We start from the raw sequence: 24,756 nt of genomic DNA, 5'->3' as shown, positions 1-24,756 counted from the left end.
AATGCAGTTATGGAAATGTCTCATCGGGATATCTATTTATTTCTCCTTTCCCCCTCCATCTATCCACAGCCTGCCTATCGAATAATGCCCAAAAAATTCATGAAAAATCTGAACTCCTAAGTGTTCACCTCAAATGTTTTACATGCAATCCACTCTTATTTCCATCAAAAAAAAACAAACACGAAACACACACACACAACACGAAAAAACAACGGGTTTGTGCAGTTTGTCGTGTATTAAAGTCTCTGTTTTCTGTTTCTTGCTGTTTTTTCTTCTCAATGTACTTAATTTAGTCTTCCATAAACCAAGAACCTGTACCCGACTTTATCTTTCCAGCTTCAAAGTGGAATATATGATACAATACTCAAAACAAAACAAAAAAAACTTTGCACACAATATCTATCCATAAACTGAGACATTAGACTTGTATATACACATACTCTTTACGCAATGCTCTCTGAATTATTTTCAAAGTTGGAGTTAGTTAGCAAAGCAAAGAGTCTATTGGTTGGTGTAAGCAGGGAGGGTCTCCCTCTGTCGGGGGGGGGGGCAGCATGGGTCTTGCTTATCAAATGATAGTGATCAATGTTTAGGGCACGTCGAAGGTACACTAGTCAAAGCTGATATAGGTCATTTTACATTGTTAATAAAAACTTTTGTTATTGAAACTAATCAACAAGTCAGTTATTTTCTTGCATGCAACTCACCAACATGTCCACTGGGTGGAGACAAACTACCACAAAGACCAACCTGAGTTATAACTGAGTTAAACTGAATTAATTTCATGGATTGATTGCACTTATACGTCAAATACGTCAAAATTTAAGAATCAACATTCTTCCTTCACTGTGTTCTATTTGGATGCGTCTTTTCTCCTGATGTGCATTGTCCCACAGCTGAGACTGTTTGTAGAGCAAACATTACTATCTGGGAGGGTTAAAGGACAAAGATACAGAGCGGGAGCAAGACAGTAAAATACAGATAATCTTTTATTAAGCCCACATCAAGCAACTTTTGTTTATATTTATGGAGTGTTGGAGAAAAAGAATGAAAAGGAAGATAGAGAAAGATTATACTGCTAGACCTCACACAGGATTCAGCCGGTCACCTACTTTTGTTGCTGGAATGAAACGTATTTTTAAGATTCTGTGGCTGACATTGTTTCTTTTGTAACTCCTCAACAACCCACAACTCTTCATTTTACAGGTCTACACATTTTTACAGTAAGTTGGGAGTAATTACCAAGCAACATATGTCATTTCTTTGAAATTACCCACACATTACCACAATAATCACTGGAAATTAATTGAAAGTCACCTAATTATAATATTCTGCTATTTTCCAACAAACATTTCAGAAATTGCTAGTAATTTCTTTAATGCATTTACAGGAAACTTCCAGCTGGTTTCTGCTCAACTTCTGCTAATAACTACGTCCCCTGAGCAGGAAACCAAATTGAGATGTTGCAGCTTAATTTCCAATAGTCTCTGCTCTGAACTCCTGCAGGCCGGTTAACTGGAGAACATTTATCAACCATCTACATTTTCACAGATTTCTATTCAGGCAGATAATTCCAATTTTGGAATAATTTTTCTTCAACTTGGTTAAGGAATTAGCGTTTCATTGTGGCTAAATATGTTATTTTTATTATTTTTAAATCCTGTAGAAAGTCATTTAATTAAAAAAAACTGACCTGCTGGAATTATATACATTTGTGTAAATGTAAATGAAAAGAAATTCTCCAAATTTGGTAATTGTGAGGCTGAATTTCCTTCTTAAGCTTTGAAACCTGTTGAACTGTTTAAAATCGGGCAGTTTTTTTTTTCTTAGCTCATTATAATGTTACTCTTTGAAGATAAGATGTTCACAGGACAGCAACACACAAAAGCTGAGAGAAATGCCAGTAGCACTTTACAATATAATGCAAGTATGGTTACCTCTGAAGATTCCTTCTCCCACTTTTACTAAGAGAAAAGTGTTATGTAACATGTGGAGGTCACATAAGGTAACTGAATGGTTCAATTCAGTGAGTCTTTGCTGTCACCAGACCTAAACTTTACAGCAACTTTAGATACAGCTGTAGAAAGGTTTTGAACAGATATGTCAGACAGCTCTCAAAATATCACAAAATGATGCATGGCCCTTTTCAAAAGGAGAGACTGGTGAACAGCCCTCCAGTAGAAGGAGATTTGAAGCAGTTTAGCAGCTTTAAGTGGCCCGACACCTGAGTGATGCTGTTTTGTCACCTCTATTTTGTCACCAATGTATATGCCCTTCTTGGATTTTGATGATCCCTCACACAAAAAAAAAGGTCCTGTAGGTCAGGACCTTCCTCTCACCCACCGGTTTCTGTGTACAACACGGTGTAACTGAGGAACGGCGACAGTAAGCTCTCTGGTGTGGCGTGGAGACATTAGGTAGCTGGGCGGCGTGCCAGAGGCAGGAATAGACGTTCAGCAGGGGTTTGCTTGGCAGGCTTAGCGCTGTCTGGATTGGAAAGCACAGGGTATCTTCTGAAATAGACTTTATCAGTCCGGAACATAGATTTTCAAACATTATCTCCAGGGACATTTAGGAAACTATTGCTTTTGTTGTTGTTGTTGTTTTTTTTTAATCAAACCCAGACATATTTTATACAGCGTAATATGTATTTAACATATTAAGAAAAGGTCAATAATGACAAGAAACTCAACATGGCTGTTGTTTTGCAATTCATTCTTTGTCTTAGTACAGTATTACGTTATAGTTTTACACATGCATAACATTGTACTTTTATGATGAGTTGAAGCAGAGAACACAAGTTCACTGGAATAGTATGAGGAAAGTGTTAAACAGAGTTAACTGGTAAATGAAGGTGGTGATAGAAGGTCATAAGGTCAAAGCCTACTCCTGCATCCTCAGGCAGTGCATGGCAGGATACTGACAACTGTCACCTTCACTCCTTTGCATCGCTGTAACCCTGCTTCACACTCACTCATGGTCTGACTGGCTGCGGTCGCATCCTCCCCAACACGGACACACACATTTATTCCTGGGCTCGAGCAGTCTGCAGAGTCCCTGCAGCGACACTCGTGGGTTTGATCTGAAAGAACGTTGAAGGGACAAATGAGATGACGGCAAGCTGCAACTGCTGCGCACAGTGATGGACGGTTTGTGGCCTCAGATTGTCCTTACCGTCGCAGGTCTCCCACATGTGACAGTTGGTGCAGCCTGTTGTGCTGCGCACCGGCCAGTTGCATGTGCTGTCCGCGGCTAGCATGTTTTTCTTCCTCCTACACTGCAGTGCATGCATTTTGCACACAGTCAGAGGGACGGATTTTGTACGATTGGCAGTGGTGGCACACACATCCAAAGATGAGCTGGGGACAAAAATCATATTAAATCATTATCAAAGATAAAAAATAAAAAAATAAGTGAAAATCAGTCCAATTTTTTAAGTCACATGACCAGTTTATGGTTAGTAAACGTACCCGCACTCAAAAGGCCTTTTGCAGACACACGTTCCTCTGGAGGACTTCTGCCACGGGTTACATTGCACCACAGGAGAGATTACTTGTTGAGTTGCACTGACTGTGAAACAAATAGGAATTGTTTTACTAACTGACTAATATGCATGCATGCAATGATACAAATATTGCTTAGGCTAGAGCAGTAAAGCATCTCGTCAGTTGTGGATATAGTCATGATAGACAGGTATCGATAGTGGCGAATCTAGTAATCTTTAGGGGCCCGAGGCAAAAATTTCCTATGGCATTTATCGCAAACAAAACATTTTTCAAACAAACAGTAAATCAGGAAAATTAAACCTAAAAACAAGAGGGGTTGTTGTGATTCCACAGCCATGATTAATTAAAGGCTTTTTAACTCATTACCCTCTCGAGTGCCTCAGACTTTTTCTACGGTTCTAATTTAATAATCATTATAAGGCCAGTGATCATCAACACACTAAGTGCTGGTTTAGGGGGCCCAAAACATTTGCCTGATGATGTGCCTCTGGGTATTGAAAATAAAATATTGAAATCATGTAAATAATACACATACAGTATGATAATATTGTGCAAATACTCTTAAATCATTTATACTTCCTTTCGTCCTCGCTTGCCATTGTATGTGGTGATTCATGCTGGTTGCTGCCACATAAAACGGGAAGAAGAAGACAGACCAAGCAGCTACTGAACCTACTACCACAGTGTGTGGCCACTACTAAAGAGCAAAACTGTATCACGGGAGATGACCGTGAAAAGTCTGCACACCAGTGTGTTTGTTGGAGCGATAAGCTACTATCATGACAGCCCTAGATGGGGAAGATTGTCTGAGAAAGCTCTCGGGATACAAAACTAAAAGAGTTCAAATCAAAGTAGATTACATTGTAATTACGCTATTGAGACAGGAGAAACCTTAAAACAAGAAGTCGAATGTTAAGTCTCAGAAAAGAATAACAATTATCTTTGAATAGTTGCTTCAAGACAGAAACCTAGTGTCGTACGTAAGTGATTTATGCACTGTCCTCTCGTGGAGCAGCCTGGACACATGTGCACCAAACATCTGCTTTTCCTTAACTTGCTTTCTTCATGCTGAGCCTCGTCAAATCCCTTTGCTGGGCCTCTGGGCCCCTCTAACAATAGGACGTCTCCTCTAACACACATGGTAGTAACAGAGCAGTAGAAGCAGCAGAGAAGCACCAGAGTGGATCGAAGATAAGACAGTTTAGATGAGCAGTTTAGAGCCATTCCACTGGACTTTTTAAATGGACCTTGAAGTCAAATTTACCTGGGCTGCATTTGATGCCTGCTAGGTCTGGTGAAAATTGCAGACTCGAGTCACATGTAATCACTGACTCTCCTATTAGCTGTCTCCCCTCTGGACAGGACAACTCCATTTCGTCGAATCTCAATGTAGTAGGAGAGGCTATGACACCATCGCCGAGGGTCTCAAGCTTGCAAGGTGAGACTGGAGAGACAAGTTGGATTTTAGCAAAGGAACACTGCAATGCATGTAAATGTTGAACCTTGGCTCTAGGTACTCACATGCGCAGAGTCCAGACCCGCCAGACCAGGTTTGACCAGCAGTGCATTCTTGGATTCTGTGACCAAAGAGATAAAAACCGTCGGTGCAGCTGTACTCAACCTTACTACCCACAAGGTAAATGTCCTTTGGGTCCTGTGAAGCATTCAAAAAAGTTCAATCTTCCAGTTTTGACCTTTTTACTACCTTTTTTTTAAAAGCCCTGAATGCGTATATCATTTATACAAAAAAAATTAAAATTATTAATATCTGAGAGTGCATTCTTAAAGCGAAACTCTCGCCAAAAAGCAACCGAGGCTTTATTTGGGATTGAATATGAGTCGAACCTTCGTGTGAAAGCATAATTACGGCGAAAGAGGCACTTTTAAGATTTACCATAGTTTCGGTTTTGGGCACGTTAATTTTGAACGGGAGTGCATGGGGCAGGATACACTAGCATCAAAATCGCTGTTTTTAGAACACTAAGAAGGCTCGACACAACATTCAACTTTGCTCGTAGCATCACCAGGGTCTCTACTCATGAACACGAGCATTGAGAACATTGTTTGTGTACACAGCGTTTATGAAAAAGAAGGTTTTTGAACTACTCACGTTAGCTGCTGCAGCTCCTGCGCGTTGCCGTCATGCCAGTCAAAAAGTGTCGATCCCCGAGTGCGACCTGACAGGCACGCTTGTGGAGCGGTTCACCATTACTCTCCTGCCTCTTTCGCCGTAATTATGCTTTTACACGAAGGTTTGACTCATATTCAATCCCAAATAAAGCCTTGGTTGCTTTTTGGCGAGAGTTTTGCTTTAAGATAAATCAGGAGGAGGAGTAACACAGTAGCCTTCTGGTAAGTACAGAGCCAAAATTGTAAAACGTATGCACTCAGTGTGACTACAAAAAAATGAAGTGTTTCGCAGTTTTTTATTCCACAATGCACAATACAAATGCGGGTTTGGTGTCATCTTTTACCAGGATGTAGCCATTGATTAGAGCAGTCGGGGTTCTGCACTTCTGGAGTGGAGGGAGACTCGGGTTAAAGCACTGAGGCTCCATGATCCTGTAGAAAGATTTTTACAAAAAAAAGGATTTTGTTTAACCTCGCACTGATGTAAATCACCAGGAAACGTCTTCTTATTTAAAAAAAAAAATCAAAGCATTGTCAAATTGTTACAGAATGAAGGGGGGGAAAAATTGCTCTGACTTCAGGTCGTGCAGATCTTGGTCTTCGCAGTTGGATGTCTCAGAGGTTTCTCCGATACAGTGCTGTCCTCCGTTCACAGGAGCGGGATTAGAGCAGGAACGACTTCTTGACCTTTGACCCCCGGAGCACGATGACCAGGCAGACCAGCAGGCCCAACTGCCGTGGATCACTCCTTAATGAGCAGAAAGGATGACAAAGGGAGAATATACAATCGTCCATGTGATATCATCCATCAAAGAGTTACGAAAGGTAAAACCACCACCTAGACAAAAAGCAAACTTCTGGAAGCTTAAGAAAAATGTTTTACTCATGGCTAGAAACAAAGAAACATGTGTGCAGATTCTGTTACTGTTTCTCTCCATTTGCGGTCTCTGTGCTAAGCTAGGCTAACTGGCTGATGACGGTTGCTCCATAAGCTGACTGTAAGCAGAAGAATTTTCAGACTCTCACCAAGAAAATGAAATTAAAGCATTGCACAAATGATTTCCTTGAAAACAAAACACTCCACAAAGAGCCAGACGGAAACGTAACACCCACCCTGCTGACCCTCCGCTTCAGTTCCCTGCTCGCAGGCCAGTCCTGTGGTGCCAGGCTTACAGAGGCACTTGCACACGTCGCCGTCCATGAAAACCATGCCATTGTTTCTGCAGGGCCGGCAGTGGCAGGGGTCACTCTCACTTATGTACTGCTCGATGGCCCTGCGGAGGTAGAGCTTCTTCACCCCGGCACACGGAACCTCCTTCACCAGCTCGGAGATCGGCCGCAGCTGCCCAAAACAACAGTCGTGGTGAGACAGTCAAAGGGAGGAGAGATGTCAGGTTTTATTATTTGATAAGATGACACATGAAACACGATGCTGTCAGCATAAAACCAAGATTGAGTCGGTGTGTTTAAAGTTCAACCAAAGGGCTTATTTTACTGGTGCTCACCTGTTGCTTTATGACCTTTGGGAATGACCGAACAGAATCAGCCCAGTTTGAGTACATTTGCCAATTCTTAGCAGGATCAGAGAGCGGCATGGCCTTCAGTGAATTTACATGTTTGATGCCTCCTCCCTCCACATCCACTCTTGACACATGATTATGACTACCTATTTTAAAAAGGTTTGGAGAGATGATTGGATGATTCAGAAGACTTAAGTCCTTTCAGAGGCTCTGGAATGTTTGCAGGATTAGAATCAGAATTGCACCTGAAGTCGTTGATCTGCTACTTCCCCCACTCTTGCAGTGCTCGCTCTCATAGTGGACAGAAAAAAAAATTGAGAAGATGGTGTGTTGGACCCTTACACATTCATTGTGCTGTGAGCTTTCTCTGGCTGGAAAACAACAGAAATTACAAGGAAAAAACCGAGTCAGTGTTAGGAAGTTGACAGCAGGGTTAAGACAGCATTTCATGGATAGAGTGGCACATTTATCAACCCGATGTTGAGATTTGTATGTAAAACACAATGCTAATACTTCTATTAAGTCTAAAATGACAAGTTGTGTCATGGTACATTTAAAAAAGGCAATTTAAACTAGAAGGTCATATTACTAATCATTTCATCCAGGTTTACTGCAAATGTTAGACATTTTTCAGAAATGAAAAAGAAATTTACTGCCAGAGTTGGCGATTTTTTCATTTATGAAATGTATCTCAGGTATATCAAAAAAAATTGGAATGAATGTCAAACTAATATTATATATATATAATATTTAAACAAAAGTTGAGCTGAATCTGTCAGCTGCCAAATAAGCCTTTCTTTGATTATCCTCACTCATTTGTCTTTCAGTTTCCTGATCAATCCTGGCGACGGCCTTGAAGGATCCTCCGAGGGTTCCCTCAGACGGCTAGTGTGTTCCAAACCTTTCTATAACATTCCTGTAGGCGGCGTAGTAGTAGACAGATGGGAGTTTGAACAGTGCTTTCCAGAACTCCTCAGCTATTGGGAGGTACTGAGGAGAGTTGCTCTGGAACTGAGCAACCTCTATCTCATTCTTTAGAACCAGAAGCTTGTGGGTCTGGAAAAAAATATTAATTTTACAGTTTGATTGTTCATTGTTACTGGGATTGGCTACGAAAGATACCGGAGCAGATTCGCAGGTTTCCTACTCACCCGGCTCCTGTCGTCTGACTCGTGGAAGTCATAGTTCCTGTATCCCGACGTGGTCCCTGTCACCGTCTGTCTGTTGACAATGTCCTTCGCGTAGTGCCATTTACTGGAGAACATCTCGTCACTGAAGTCATTCTGAGCTTTGACCTGACAACGGCGCAATTCATTTGATTAATCAGTTTAACCATGTCTGCTGATTCAACTTTAAATAAACAAAGAAATGTGATTGTGCACAAAAAAATCCAATAAATGGAGATGTTAAGTCTTTGAAGGTAAACTGTTGAGGGAGACAGAGTAATGTGTTGCCACCTACAGCATTCACGAAACACCGACATACACATCACCACAATTAAAGGTGCAATATGTGAGAGTTTTAGCAGAAAATGTTCAAAAATGATCTAAAATTATCAACAGAAACTGAGTAACAATCTGATTTAATGACACCTACGTATTGTGGTGCAGAGATGTTTTAGATGTTTTGATGCAGAAATGTTGCATATGATATTTTTTAACTAGCAGGAACAGAAGTAACATTTTGTTACGCCCTCACATTAGACCCTTCACACCTGGAATGAACATGCAATGTGTATCTGTTTATCCTATCCGAATAAAGGAAACCACATGTTAACGCATGAACACACTAAGATCAGAACGCCATCGCATTCAGAAGCCCAAGTCTGCTCAATACATATTGAGCTTTGGCTGTAAACGTAGTGTAAATATTGAATGTAAACAAAACTGTGTTTACGAATGATCAAAACTCCACAGAGTACCTTTACAGTATTAAGAGACTGAGATAAGTTTCAATATTATGTTGCAATTGGACCAACCACAAAGCTGTACTTGATGGTACTAAGAGGCAATCTGTAGATGGTGCTGTCGACAAGGCTGTAAGTGAAGTGACATTGGCCCCCCAAGCTCCGCGTGTTGATTAACTGGCCCTCCGTATCTCCGACACCACATCAAACCTACAGTAACAACAAAAGCGTCCCACTGAAAAGCATTACGGTATCTGCTCTTGTACCAATAGGTTCATGTCAGGATGAGTCACCTACCCTTGTCCAAGTTCTTCAATTTTAGGCGGTGGAGCACTTGCGAAGCATACAATCCATTTTTGAGCCTCAAAGTCGTGCTCGTCCTGTCCGTCTTCCTCACAGTCCAGTTCTCCGTTACACACCAGAGACTGGCTGACACACTTCCCTGAGGGTCAAGAGACGGACAGCTCATCGATCGTTGTTTAATTATGCATGATTGCGGGAGCGCGCAGAGTTTGATTTCTAACCTGATTGACAGCGAAACCTGTCTCCACATCCCTCCGCTAGAGGGCAGTCTTGTGTGGTTTCACAGGTCCTGGTCTCGGTCCGCTCTCCGCTGCAGGGGTTCCCTCCAAACTGAGGGTAAACAGCTATGACCCGGCTTCTTGCCTGTAACACAGAACAACGTGACAAAGAAATGTGGAAAAAAAAAAAACACGTAGACAGATTTAAACTGTCTTCATCAATCTCCTAACCTGTAATTTGGTGCAGGGATCACACTCTGACCAATCACCGAATGACCCCCACTGGCAATCAACTCTCGGGTCACAAAACCTTGAAAGTGACATTTAAACCAAAAGACAAATTCAAACATTCAATTGTCATTGAATTTTATGCTTTTAGTGTTGAAATAGTAAAGCAAAGACAGATTTACCCTTTGGGAGTGAACAGAAACAGCAGCCATGGCAAGGCTGCACAAAGGAGTTGCATAATAATCTGAGGACGTGAAGAAGAGTCGAGGAAAGGAGGGAAAGGAAAGGAATGAAATAGTAGCAAAACAAGAGAAGAGAAGAGAAGAAGATTACAAGAAGGGAAGAAGGAAGGAGAGAAATGTGGAGGGGAAAGAAAAACAGGGAAAACAATAGAAGGTAGAGGAGAAGGGGAGAGAAGGGAAGAGTGGACAAGAAAGAAGGATTTCATTTGTAAACTGAGAACAAGTAAAAAAAGAAGTAAATCTTCATGCACAATCAAATGTTTTGCAGTTACCCACATAGCAAGCGGGTCCGGGCCAGATCCGGCATCAAGCCGGCACCTCTGGCCTACATCTGGCATGGCAAATAGTATGTTAGCCAGATTTGGGCCAGGTCTGGCAGTGATGGCACCGTTTATGATATGGCATGCCAAATGTGGGCCAATCGTGGTTAGGTGTATGTGGCCCAGATCTGTAACAGACAGGTCTGGGCCAGGTTTGGCAGTGATGGCACCGTTTATGATATGGCATGCCAAATGTGGGCCAATCGTGGTTAGGTGTATGTGGCCCAGATCTGTAACAGACAGGTCTGGGCCAGATCTGGCATCAAGCTGGCACTTTTGGCCTATTTCTGACCTGGTAAATAGTATGTTAGCCAGATGTGGGCCAGGTCTGGCAATGATGGCACCGTTTATGTAATGGCATGCCAAATGTGGGCCAATTGTGGTTAGGTGTATGTGGCCCAGGTCTGTAACAGACAGGTCTGGGCCAGGTTTGGCAGTGATGGCACTGTTTATGAAATGGCATGCCAAATGTGGGCCAATTGTGGTCAGGTGTATGTGGCCCAGATTTGTAACAGACAGGTCTGGGCCAGATCTGGCATCAAGCCGGCACTTTTGGTCTATTTCTGCCCTGGTAAATAGTATGTTAGCCAGATGTGGGCCAGGTCTGGCAATGATGGCAATGTTTATGTAATGGCATGCCAAATGTGGGCCAATTGTGGTTAGGTGTATGTGGCCCAGATCTGTAACAGACAGGTCTGGGCCAGATCTGGCATCAAGCCGGCACTTTTGGCCTATTTCTGACATGGTAAATAGAATGTTAGCCAGATGTGGGCCAGGTCTGGCAATGATGGCACCGTTTATGTAATGGCATGCCAAATGTGGGCTATTTGTGGTTAGTTGTATGTGGCCCAGATATGTACCCTGCTGAAAAAAATCAGACAAACCATTAGGCATATTCTATTGGTTTCTAATGGTTCCTGGTGGTTTCTACTGGTTTCTAATGGCTACTTATGTTGTCCTAATGGTTTGGTTTGTTTTTCTAAGGTTCTAATATCTCCTACACAAATCTACAGGACTTCAACGGTCCCTACTAACGTTTCCTACGGGAGTCTAATGGTTCCTACAGGAGTCTTCTATAGGAGTCTTAATGGTTCCCACATAAGTCTTATTGGTTCCTACAGGCGTTTCTATACACTGAAACAAGTCAATCTAAGAATAAATAATTGTAACATAATTAATCCTGTGATAATAACAATACAAAACAAAGTTTGTCTCTAGACATGAATATATCAAGTTGTGAATTATTCTACATTTGTTCAAAACACAAGTCATTTTGATTGTTTTCCCTAACAAGCTGTATGTAAGCGGATCAACAAATCTTCTACACTTTGTATTTACTCCGACTGCCCTCCCCCCCCCGTGGTGCATTCTGGGTATTCGCGCCAAACGCCTGAGCAAAGACAGAAGGAGAAATTTGAAAAATGGGAGTCTGAACTGTTAAGGTAAGAATTTAGTTAATGTTATTGATATAGTTGGTTACTTACTACAATCTTTCAGGTTTTACATTGTTGTAGAAATAAGTAAAATAACTGGAGGCACTTGATGTAATTTGTAATTAACAACAGTGGCTTCAACAGACTGTTAGCAAGTTTTAAAATACTTGCTTCAACTGTAATTTGAACCTGACGTTTGCAAGTGACTATAATTTTAAGTAAGCATGGATGTGTTTTTTCTTTCACATTACGTTAATCAGACAGCGCTGGGTGCCGGTTTATGGCTGCATGCAGAACCAGAGTGATAGAGTAAACTAACGTTAGTATGCATTTCTATCTATGGCACTGTGCAGAATCCCTCTCTATCGGCTAACACCGGGGGGTTTAGCCGTTAGCCAGGGGTGTTCGCGACACACGGCGCCCCTCGGTAACTCCTCACTAACGGCTAACCGTTAATGGCTAACACCGTTAGCGAGGCAGTAGCCGTTAGCGAGGGGCGCCTGGTGCCGCGAACACCCCTCGCTAACGGCTAACACCCCGGTGTACGGGGCTACCCCTCGCTAACGGGGTTAGCCGTTAGCTAACCCCGTTAGCGAGGAGTGTTAGCTGTAAGTCGGCCGTGTGTCTTTGGGTTTGTGAGGCCGGTTTTTGGTCGCAGCGGTGGCTGCTAACTAGCAGGTAACTTAGCCTACATCTAGGTTGTTAAGTTAGGTCTGCTTGTTAGCCACGAACCGCAGCAGAGGGCAGAGCGAGCCACGCTGCAGGTGATACACCGCGCCGAGTTCTCAAATAGAGAGCCCACTGTACAGGGGGCAGAGTGAGATGCGTGCTGCATAGACGATCTCTTTAGTGGTCAGTTACTATGTCATTGTGTGCTTATCAGATGATTTATCGTGTCAAGCACACTGGTGAAGGTATGCAAAAACAATTGTTGTGGGGAAAGTGGACACATGTTAGATTATTTCAGTTTATGGACCAGACAAAAAGTAATTTTTGGGGGCAGAGATTCTGGTCTTTCACTGAAAAAAATGTCGTGACAGCCCAGTCTAAAATGCAGCAAAAGTAAGCCTGATGAGGCTGTCAGAATAAAATGCATGACTCTGTTCTGTTTTTGTTGCTCTGTGTCTCTGTTATTCTTTTTTTCTGTATCTCAAGATGTTTCTCCATCTCACTTCTGACCTCTTTTGCAGATCAAGGATGAATTATGGAGGATCACACTAAAGCCACTACAGTTCACATTACTGGGGAAGTTGGACCAATACACACCCAGGCTGTTGAGCCTCTAAGCTGTTGGGAAGAAACTTGATGAGACCTGTGACATGGTAAATGAGGCATGTACTTATTGCAGTTAAATAGTTAGTTATATATTAGCATTCTGATGTTTGTACTTAGCATGATCTCCTTTCTTTTTTTATAGCACAACAGCATTGAGTCCAGAAGAGAGGATGTGATCAGAGGCCTCATTCTCTATCTTGGTGAAAAACAGAGGAGCTAATCAAGGCCTACAAGGTAAAGAAAACTGTTTCAAAGCCCAGCCTGTTTGAGATGAGGTTGTGCAATCCAGAATAGCTGATGGCTCAGTGGTATTTTAATTATTTTTTTCTTTTTTTTTTAAAGAGTGCCTATGTAGAAATGGATGGAATGTTATGATTTTAGCATCTAATTATTAATGATTTAGTAAAAGTTGGAAAATCATCAGATGTGGATGTTATCCTGCACGGAGAGCAGGCTGCTGCTAGCACTGCTAACGGTAGCCACACAGCATGTCAGTGGTCAGAGAAGATGACACATTTCATTAACATAGTTCAGTTCATTAATGTGTGCCACTAAGTGCCAAATATATCAGCATTTGGTTGTTGAACAGTGGGATCAATGGTATCTATCAAACAGCTCCTCATTTAAATAAAAACGGAGTTCAGTTGTGTTCAGTGATGATGGAGAAGCTGCTGCTGCCGAGCTAAATGCCATCCCAATGTCTGACAATGCATGGAACATGACGTATAGCAACAGCAAAAATATTAACAGTAAAGATAGCAATAATAATTATTTGGGGGGGTGCAGCTGTTATTTTCTTCTCTGAGGGGGGGATGTTGTAGAAATTTGTTTGGCAAGATCTACAAGCAGGCTGATGTGAATGTGTGTGTGATGTGGGTACTGAATGTGGTTATGCATTGCTCCGGTCGAGCACTTATACCGGTATGCCAGTTTACTCTGACACAGGCTACATCCTTATTTTCATTTTCTATGTCGAGATACTGCCGGACTCGCTGCCACCTTTTACACTAGATTACACTATTTCTGGTGACGACAAGCGATGTTTGAAACATTTACATGACCAGTCGTTTAATCAGGAACATCCCTAGTGCTTTATATGTGTGTTCTAACAACTTAAATTGCAGCAATGTGATTGCATTCGTCATCACAAAATTTAAATAAAGTAAAAAAACTGTTAAATAGTTTCATGAATTTCTTTTCCATTCAATGCATGGGGGGGGGGGCATGTTAATGGCCAAACACACTGATGGCTGTTGGAATGTAGTGCCAATCATATTTATTGGCTAGTCATCAGATGTGTCACTTGTGAACTGTACTGTGATATTCATTAATTTGTGTGTTTGTATGTGTGTGTCTGACTTCTGATGCCACAGACCAAGAAATCGAGACCAGGATTACAAAATGGTTGCAGAAAGCACCTGATGGGAACAGCGGAGGAAGTGAGTAAATGAGAATGATGGACAGTGAGAGAAGCTCTCATGCGTAATGCATTTTAGACTTTTGATCCGAACTCTCTTCACCTTTTGTAAGGTGCTACTGCTGGTGGAACACATGGAGACGTGATGTTTCTATGCATGGTGTGAAAGTCTATGCCAAGTTGTTTTTTCTAAAATGTTCAGTGTTGGTTTTTAAACTGAAGATATGGCAGTGAATGTTAAATTTGTAATAATGTTCTGTAGACTCTTGACATGTTGTGTTTGCTGACAGATATGTTGTAAGTATATGTTAAGGTATTATGCAACATTCCGCTGCATTGTATGTTTTTGAACAGTCTATGTTAGTGGCTCTCAACTGATGGGTCAGGACCCAAGTGGGTTGTACATGTGAATGGAAAAATCTCAGAGTTTTATTTTGAAGTCTATAATTTCTGATACTATGCTTTTATTATAAAGGATGTGTGTTTACCATGAATGCAGCATGGCTGCAGTCATATACTGCCAGCTATGCAACTTTTCAGTGTTAAAATGTTGCCGCTTTTTGAATTGTGAAAAAAGTACTGAATGTTCCGATGCATATTGCACTTATCTGATAACACTTTGCATTGATTATTCAATATTGGAAATGTATTTTGGAAATTAGCTGTGAAAATAAAGTCATTTGTATAATTGTACCTCTGTTGTTTTTTAATCCGGGCCAGATGCAGCATGGATTAGACTGACGTCTGGCCCAGCTCTGGTCCACACGGGGCACTTGCACTTGGCTGACATACTGCAAAGAATGACGCCCCCCCAGTGGCCCAGATCTGGTTAGCCAGAGCTGGCTCACACATGGGCCAGCTCTGGGCCAGTTGAGGTACTTGCACTTGGGTGACATACCGCAAAGAATGACGGCCCCCCCAGTGGCCCGGATCTGGTTTGCCAGAGCTGGCTTACACATGGGCCAGCTCTGGACCAACTGAGGCACTTGCATTCGGCTGACATACCGCAAAGAATGACGGCCCCACAGTGGCCCAGATCTGGTTAGCCAGAGCTGGCTTACACATGGGCCAGCTCTGGACCAACTGAGGCACTTGCACTCGGCTGACATACTGCAAAGAATGACGGCCCCCCAGTGGCCCAGATCTGGTTTGCCAGAGCTGGCTTACACATGGGCCAGCTCTGGACCAACTGAGGCACTTGCATTCGGCTGACATACTGCAAAGAATGACGGCCCCCCAGTCGCCCAGATCTGGTTAGCCAGAGCTGGCTCACACATGGGCCAGCTCTGGACCAACTGAGGCACTTGCATTCGGGTGACATACCGCAAAGAATGACGGCCCCCCAGTGGCCCAGATCTGGTTTGCCAGAGCTGGCTTACACATGGGCCAGCTCTGGACCAACTGAGGCACTTGCATTCGGGTGACATACCGCAAAGAATGACGGCCCCCCAGTGGCCCGGATCTGGTTTGCCAGAGCTGGCTTACACATGGGCCAGCTCTGGACCAACTGAGGCACTTGCATTCGGGTGACATACCGCAAAGAATGACGGCCCCCCAGTGGCCCAGATCTGGTTTGCCAGAGCTGGCTTACACATGGGCCAGTTCTGGACCAACTGTGTGTGTTTGCAGTTGGCCCAGAGCTGGCCCATGTGTGAGCCAGCTCTGGCAAACCATATCCGGGCCACTGGGGGGCCGTCATTCTTTGCGGTATGTCGGCCGAGTGCAAGTGCCTTATGTGGGCCAGAGCTGGGCCAGACCAATTTTGCTATGTGGGTATCCTTAAGATATGTTGTTATATTCCCTGTTAGAGAGTGTAAACAATCTACTTGCCTTCATGCTGAGTGAAGAGCAGCAAACAGAGGCGTCCTGAAACAGGCTCTGATGCTGGCTGCCGATACTGTTGTTGCAAGTTTGGTTGTTGCAATAGAGAAAATCATTTAATGGAATGTCATGGGGAGACGTATGCGTGTGTGTGTGTGTGTGTGTGTGTGTGTGTGTGTGTGGCAACTCCTTCCAAAAAGCATCATTCTGAAACCAAAAGTAAAGCTTCCTGCTAGGGTGAGGATTTCTACTTCTTGTAACTGAAACTTGTATGTGCTCAGATGAAAATAATGCTCACTGCTGCTGCGCTTCCTTTAAATTCACCACGCTATAGAGCACGAATACACGGACACGGCGGACATCCACAGCAATAACCCCTTTTCCACAGAAGACATTTTGACATGTCACAGTAGAAAAAAAGCACAGGGGTCATAATAACCAAATGAACGATGGCTGAATTCCATTTAGCTTGCCTCTATTGTGCATGTTGGCTCACTCTCATGACTTACTGGGGGCACTTGAAGAGAAGCGACCCATAGTTAATGTTATTAGCAAATTAAATTGTTTGCTGCTCCAAAATGCAGTTATGGAAATGTCTCATCGGGGCCATATCTATTAATTTCTCCTTTCCCCCTCCATCTATCCACAGCCTGCCTATTGAATAGCGCCCAAAAAATTCATGAAGAATCTGAACTCCTAAGTGTTCACCTCAAATTTTTTACATACAATCCACTCTTATTTCCATCAAAAAAAAAAACAAAAAAAACACAACACGAAAAAACAACGGGTTTAGCTGTGATGTCAGCATCATCTTGCCATTGCTCTACATAAAAGTAGCTGTGCACTTTTTTTCACCCATCAGTGTTTTCATCTCGGGAGTCTGTGTGTGCACGTGTGTCCTCATGACAAACTGTGCTCCAGGAGACACTTACTGTAGCTGCACGCAACACTGAAGCTGTTTTGAGTACTTTGCCATGTGTTTAAAGTCCGTGTAAACCAAAATCAGCCATTTTCTTCTAAACACATTAAACGGGTCATAAATGTGTTTACTTAAAACATGTAAAAGCCATTCGGCCATGTAGAATTAAATTTTGGAGCTAGGCTCACAAACAGTTTTTCAACATTTCTGTGTTCAGGATTTAATGGGCGGGTCAGAAATCATGCAAATCATGGCCGCGTTACGTAACGCGGCCATTTGATTTGCATAAACCCCGCCCTGCTGCGGAAGTGGTATAAATACGTTCAGCGCATCGGCTTCAGCGGTTCTCCCACTCACTCTCCAGTTTCGGATTGCATTGCTTACAATAGTTTGCAGCTAGCTAACCAGCCAACCAGTCAGCTAACCAGCCATGTCTCCTCCACATCGCTCTGCATCTTTCCTGGATGCCACAGTGTGCAGGGTGACTGCGCTGTTAGCTTATTTAAGTTTCCTTCGGATGAAACGTAAGGAAACGGGGGAGTCCATTGACGCTGGTCAACTCCGTCCCGGCTTGCATCCTCTCCTCCGCCAACGAGGAGATGTGACCGCTGCTGACCGCCGCTGACACTCTCCGTCCTGCTGACAGCGGGTCCCACCGGCATGATGTGGCCGCGCCGCAGCCGGCCCTCCGTCCCGCTGACGGCGGGTCCCACCGGCATGATGTGGCCGCGCCGCAGCCGACCCTCTCCGTCCTGCTGACGGCGGATCCCACCGGCATGATGTGGCCGCGCCGCAGCCGGCCCTCCGTCCCGCTAACGGCGGGTCCCACCGGCATGATGTGGCCGCGCCGCAGCCGACCCTCTCCGTCCTGCTGACGGCGGATCCCACCGGCATGATGTGGCCGCGCCGCAGCCGGCCCTCCGTCCCGCTAACGGCGGGTCCCACCGGCATGATGTGGCCGCGCCGCAGCCGACCCTCTCCGTCCTGCTGACAGCGGGTCCCACCGGCGGTATGTGGCGGTAGTATCAGGGCCGCATTATTGGTGAGCCGTCCCAGTGTGAACGGATAATCCGGAGGCGCGGAGCGAGGGCGTGTCGGTCTGACAGTCTGATAACTGCACAGGTCCTTCACTCAACTAAATACAGAGAAATGTCCCACAAAGCAACGTTACATGACCGAACAAAAGTAACGTAGTAACTATAACTGTCTTTAGCAACTTATATGAGGAAAACAAATCCCACAGCTGTATGTGGAGAAGTGTCTGTCCTCCTGTCCGTCCCCTCCCTGTCCTCCCGACTCTTCCTCACATTTCTGCTCACAAAACAGCGTCTGTCACGCTTGTCACAAGAGTGTTTAACTCACCGAGTGTTTGACGAAAATAAATCACCGCGACCGCCAGCCCTCCTGACCGAGACTTAAGGAAACTGTCCCCCAGAAAACAGCCTCCGTCCCCGCGAGTGACAGAGTCAGACAGCGTCCTGTTTACTGATGGTGATTATGTATAATTATGTAATTTAGCGCGAAAAACTTAACTCCGTCACTCTCCAGGATGTTTAGTGGGTCAGGATCTCAATCAATACATGTTATAACAGCATCTATATGATTATAAACTGTCCGCGGGTTTAGATAGACAAGGGGAACACCTGGGGAACACCTGGGGAGACACCGACGTCATTAACATGACGTGTAGCCCCCGCCGCATGGGCGTGGTTCCAGCGCCTCTAACTGACACGCCCCCAGCGTTTCACAGCAGAAAGAAGTGCTTGTTTTTCCATGATTTAGAGACCTAATTTTATATACATAACAATTTTTTTAATCTTTCAAATTTGGCTCAGTGGTCAATGATACATGTTTCTTTGGTGTGACAAACTCATAACACAATTTTTTTGCCGCTTTACACGGACTTTAAACATCTGGTGCAGTCCTGAAACATCCTGTGGCCTCGGTCCAACCCATGAGCACTGAGAACTCTTGTAATGATGTTGTTATAATGACTACTGAGTCGTCCTTTAAATGGCTTTTGTCAGTTGTTCGCAGAGAGATTTTTCTGTGTGACTACGGAACTGTGGGTGTTGAGATGTGATAGAGTCTTGCAAACACTGGAGGGCAACAGAGATTTGAGAACTGTTTCCTCTTAATGGCTGAGATGAGATTCAAGGCTGAGCAAATGTGTGGATATATCAAATCACTGGAAGAAGATCAAAACCGCAGAATGTCTCCTAATTTACATCAAAGGACCTTTCAGGGCATTGCCAGAGGTCGAGCCTGAATTAAGTTGAGATCAGTTAAAATGTTTCTCTTTCCCCACATGTGAAGAGAGGCTGGGCCATGACAATTAGCTGTGACATGCGGGCAAACATGTCTCACAGCCTAACTCAAGATTGCCTGCTCTTTTTAACGAGGAAGCGTTCACATATTTGTATGTGAAAGCTGCGTCTCTGTCTAATTATGGACATATATCTGCTGTCACAGCCAGTCAGAGGCCCACGTGGTGCATATCCATCACATACTGGCAGCTCAAGGGGGGCACACAGAGCTTGAGTGAAATGTTTTTTGAGCAGCAATGATTCCTCATTTCGAGAATAAGATGAATAAATGGTGTACGTCAAAATAATGCGCAGCTCAGGTTTAGAACGATTTGCAAGGGACAGGAAAGGTTACTTTCGCTAAGACGGTGTGGAAATGAGAATAAATGAGACTACAAACAAACACTTTGTGCTCTCATGCCCAGTTCTTCATTCACTGAGAAATGAAGTCCAGGCTGTAGGCATCTTGTTCCACAGCAGTTTTCCAGGCACAGCAATTTTGAAACAATGCATGTCATCTTCTACCCAACTGTCATCACTGATGAGCAAGTGGGAAAGTGAGCCTTCTCTCTGACTGCATTGTGCAACATTTTCATTTTGTTAATCGTCTGGCGTGAACAAGAAGGCGCCTAAAGTACTGCATTAACAGAAAATATATCCTTGACAATATCTTAAAATTCAAGAGAATCCAAACCTAAGTCGTGTGTATTTAAGGGATGATAAATAGAAACGTGATCTGTTTCTAAATATGGCCGGCCTGTGATGAATGACTCAGGTACTGTAATATGGCAAGCCAAGTCCCAGCACCGCAGGCTAGAACAACAGTTGGCGTAGACAACAGGCCACCAGACCGTGCCCTCCATTAGTGCCGCCTCTGTGGGTCTCATGATGTTCAGAGGGCATCTTTGACCGCCATCTGCCCTGGAAGTTTGGTCTGCCAGAGAACGACAGTCTGTGATGCTCAGACAGTGAGAGGCTTAATGAATATGCAGCTTATGTGCTCGCGCTCCTCCAAAATGACCCGAATATCACGCGTTTCAACAGGTTCAACAGTGTTGTGCCAACAGCACAGTGGTTAAAAAGCCTACTGTAAACTGCAGCGTCCCTGGCTTTGACTCTACTGTGGACCTTATCATCCCTGTTTTACCTGTCTGTTTCGACTATCTGTCAATCAAGTGGAGAGCTTATATTAAAATGTGATAGTTCTGTAAAGGTTGAACAGAAATTAACAAAATCAAACGTCTATCTGTTTAAAAACGAGGTACATAACCTCCTATAAGCCAACGGTTCACATCTGAAAGATCAAGGATGTATTTTTGTTTTACTTGTTTCTGACTTTTGTCGGTTTGTTATTTTTTGTGAAGAACTTGATGAAGTCGTCCCTTCAGGCATCTCAAAATGCATTTAACTGTATGAAACCATTTCAGGAGGACACATCAATCTTTCATAAAAAAAAAAGTGGTTTAAATGAAATGATTGAATGTTCCTTTTCAAATTCACTTCTACTGCATATCTTTGGCAAACAAAACACTCCAAAATGAATAATCTGAAAATGTTGCACAAAACTTAAAGGTGCAGTGTTTAAAATATGGCTACCTATCAATGACAGGTAGGTAGGATACCAATAGGTGACAGTCCAATAGTATATATTCTGATAGACTATCAGAATATATACTACTGGACTGTCCCCTCTTGGTACGAAGTGGAAGCCAGTTATAAGACACAATGTTAATTTCTCTGGAAATAATGCTTATATCTTGATTAAAAGAAATGAGTGAGTGATTTCGATGCAGATCTATGGAGACCCTGAGGGGCAAGTTTTCCAAGTTTTAAAATGTTCTTCATGTGTCCATCTGTGAAAAAAATGTTTTCACGTCTTAAATAAAAAAAATGTGTGGAGCCGAGTGAAAAACGCTTTTTTTCATGTGTCGAGCCGTATATAAACATTTTTTTTCAGTTGGCTGGAAAAGTAAATAATTTGTTTTTACAAAAGAGAAAATGATAATTTTCACAAAGTTCACCAAGTCAGCATGAAGAAACATTATTTTTGTTTAAATCAAACAAACAATAGGGTCATTTATTGATGGTCCCTAAGTCAGCGAGGATCTGGGAAGCGAGCTAACCGTCCTCCTGCCAACACTGGGTTATGTGGAGAAATCTCACCCCAAAATCACCTCCAAATTGTCCAAAACTCTATTTACTCTATTCTGACCTTTGACCTTACGTCAGATCAATTCCTTCATAAGTGAAAACCATTTTTTGCACAGCAGTGAAACCTTTGTTTTCATGTGTCGAGCAGAGTGAAAAGAAATGTTTTTCATGGCTGAAACATTTTTTTTTTAAAAAAACAAATTGCCGAGGTAAGTTAAGTTTTTTCCAAGGTGAAACATTTTTTTTCATGTGTTGAGCTGAGTGAAAACATTTTATTTTTTTATGGGTGAAACTTTTCACTTTATGTGTCAAGGTTAGTGAAAAAAAAAGATGTTTTCATGTGTTGAGCCAAATGAAAAAACATTTTCTTCAAATGTCGAACCAGGTGAAAACATTTTTTCACGGGTATAACTTTTCATTTCATGTGGTGAGGAGTGAAAAAAGTATTTTTTCACGTGTTGAGCCGAGAAAAGAAAAATTTAATGTGTCGAGACGAGTGAGAACATTTTTTTCATAGGTGAAACATTTCTTTTCATGTGTTGAGGAGTGAAAAAAAAAATCTTTTTTATGTGTTGAGCCGAGTGAAAACATTCCTTTTCACTTGGCTGGAAAAGTGAAGTAATTTTTTCACAAAAGAAAAAATTCATAATTTTCACTATGTTTATCAAGTCAGCATGAAGAAATATTATTTTGTGTAAATCAAACAAACAATAGGGTAATTTGTTGATGGTCCCTAAGTCAGGAGACTCTGGGAGTCGAGCTAACCGTCCTCCCCCTGCTGACACTGGGCTAAACTGAGTCAGAGGCGCCGCTGGGTGTCTCCGGAGTGAATGTCTGTCAAATATCCAACCTAAAACTAACTGCACCTTAGTGATTACGTGATACAATGGAAATTGAAAGTGTGGGTGGTTGCTACAATTGAATAAAGTTAATTTAAGGTTAGTGTTCAATAACTTTAAAGACATTTACTTATTTCCCAAGAGGGTGCAGCAGGGAGTGGCTGCAGTGACTGACTGACTGAGCTGGCTCTGAGCTGGCTCTTCATCAGTTGTGTCTGGGTTCCTCCCTGCAGTCAAACAGCAAAAACTCTGTTACAATATCCTGACATTTGACCTCATGTCAAATAAATTCCTTCATAGGTTAGTTCATCATTGACTTTGCATCTTACTCTATCACAGGCAGGGGCTTTTCTAGGGGGGGGCCAACAGGGGCCAGTGCCCCCGTAACTCTGAGTCTGGACCCCCCTGTGGCCCCCCTGACAGGGAGTCTGCATTAATAATACAATGACAGATTTCTTGCAATAATTTTGTTCTGAAGGGAAAGGCAGAAATAAAGTGTCTCAGCAGTTTACTACCCAATCAATATTGCTGAAATTGTAAAGGGATTTATCCTTTTTTCCGGGTTGTATGTGCCCCCTAACAAAAAAGCCGGCCCCAACCTGGCCCCCCTATTAAAACTGGTCTAGAACCGCCACTGATCACAGGTACACATTTGGTTACATTTCACTGCAGCAATGTGCAGAAATCTCACCTCAAAATCACCTCCAAAATGAATGAACTCTATTTACAATATCCTGACCTTTGACCTCATGTCAAATCAATTCCTTCATAGGTTATTAAAAAAAAAAATGTTCACGGCTGAAACATTTTTTTGTCCATGTGTCGAGCCACGTTAAAGAAATGTTTTTTTCATGTGTGAAGCAGAGATAAAAAAAAGAAAAAAAACATTTCATGTGGAAACAGTTTTTTTCAATTCGAGTAAATGCATGAATACATATACATCTCTGCGGATCAGGATCAGACTGACATGAGACTTTCAACATGGCTGCTGTGTGGTTCAAGGGTGTGCGACTTCGCATTTGTTTGGACTGCAATGATACCGTTTATAAATTATTTCATAAATGCTTTACAAATTCCGTGAACATTGTCCACCGGAGCCACCACAGTCACGTGTGGACCAGAGCCAATCACTGCACACCGTAGCCACGTGCGCACCAGAGCCAATCACTGCAGAGCCCAACTCCTCGACACACCTTAAGAAACAAGCAGATTTATACCTGCAGCAGCGCAAGCTGGACTAGAATTTTGCCGGCGGTTTGGTCCCGTTCTGTTCTGTGCATCTAAACTGACTGTTGTGGATTAATGAGACTAAACAAGTCTGGACAGAGTCTGTTCGGGTCTGAGGAGATCCGGAGACGCGCGGACAACAAAGTGGAATCGGAATCTGTGAATGTTCGTGTGTAGCTAGCTGCTAGCTGCTAGCCCACCTACACGGCTCACCTCCCGAGTCGACTGACCAGACCCACCGGCACGTCCAAAATCGGACTTAGGGTAAATAATGTAATGTAATATAATGTAACGCTTTTTTGCGAATATTGCCGTCACGTTTGCTTTGTGCCTGGTGCAGGAAGAAACGGTAAAAACAGGCTTTTGTCACGAAAGTGTCCAAGCAGCAAGTTTGGTTGTTGAGGAACGGGTAGTTGTGGGAGGGACGGAGGCAGATGAATGACAGGCAACGACGGTCGGTGCAGAGACAGCGATAGAGTCAGCGATATTGAGGGTTGAGAGATTTGTGACATTTTGCGTGTTTGGAGTGTATAGTTAGTGTGCTATGTAGTGTTTGGTGTAGTGTGTTTAGTGTGTAGTGGAGTCGGTTTTTTGTTTAATGAGTCAAATCAATGAGGAGACTGCTGAATGAGCATTGCCTGCATTTAAATGTAAATAGTTACATATAACTTTGTAATTTTTTAAAATGTATGCACAAACAACAATTTATATTTGCATTATACGTAATAAAAAATGGTTTGTTAAACATATTTGTGGTTTTCACAGTAAAAAAATCTAACTTTTTCTACTTGGATTTGATGGTTTTGTGGTGATTTTAGGTCCATTGTGTTAATACATTATGTCAAAATAAAAAAATAACTGTACAGTCACACATGTGAGGTTGTGCTGAAAATAATAAAAAAAGAAGATCGGATTTCACAACAAACCTAAATATCCCTGACGTTCCAACTTCAAACACAGCCTCATTTGGCCATCCATGAAAAAGCTACTTAACC

The 24,756-nt window shown here is 42.9% G+C and overlaps 1 long non-coding RNA gene and 1 pseudogene across 5 annotated transcripts; one reads left to right on the top strand and one right to left on the bottom strand.

Moving 5' to 3' along the window:
* Positions 1 to 2,604: 2,604 nt before the first annotated feature.
* On the bottom strand, positions 2,605 to 16,390 carry LOC115581700 (complement component C7-like; annotated as a pseudogene).
* LOC115581023 (uncharacterized) lies at positions 11,253 to 15,191 on the top strand. 5 transcript variants are annotated; one of them, XR_003983977.1, is made up of 4 exons: positions 11,253 to 11,815; positions 12,997 to 13,128; positions 13,224 to 13,315; positions 14,455 to 15,191. It is a non-coding gene; the product is annotated as an uncharacterized LOC115581023 (long non-coding RNA). The 5 variants fall into 5 exon arrangements; XR_003983979.1 differs by lacking the exon at positions 11,253 to 11,815 and adding an exon at positions 12,042 to 12,125; XR_003983978.1 differs by lacking the exon at positions 11,253 to 11,815 and adding an exon at positions 12,228 to 12,484.
* Positions 16,391 to 24,756: the final 8,366 nt, after the last annotated feature.

Source organism: Sparus aurata, chromosome 5 (assembly GCF_900880675.1).
Source record: "Sparus aurata chromosome 5, fSpaAur1.1, whole genome shotgun sequence".
Lineage (NCBI taxonomy): Eukaryota > Metazoa > Chordata > Actinopteri > Spariformes > Sparidae > Sparus > Sparus aurata.
Note: the sequence above shows the minus strand (reverse complement) of the source record. Positions and strands in the feature narration are given on the sequence as shown.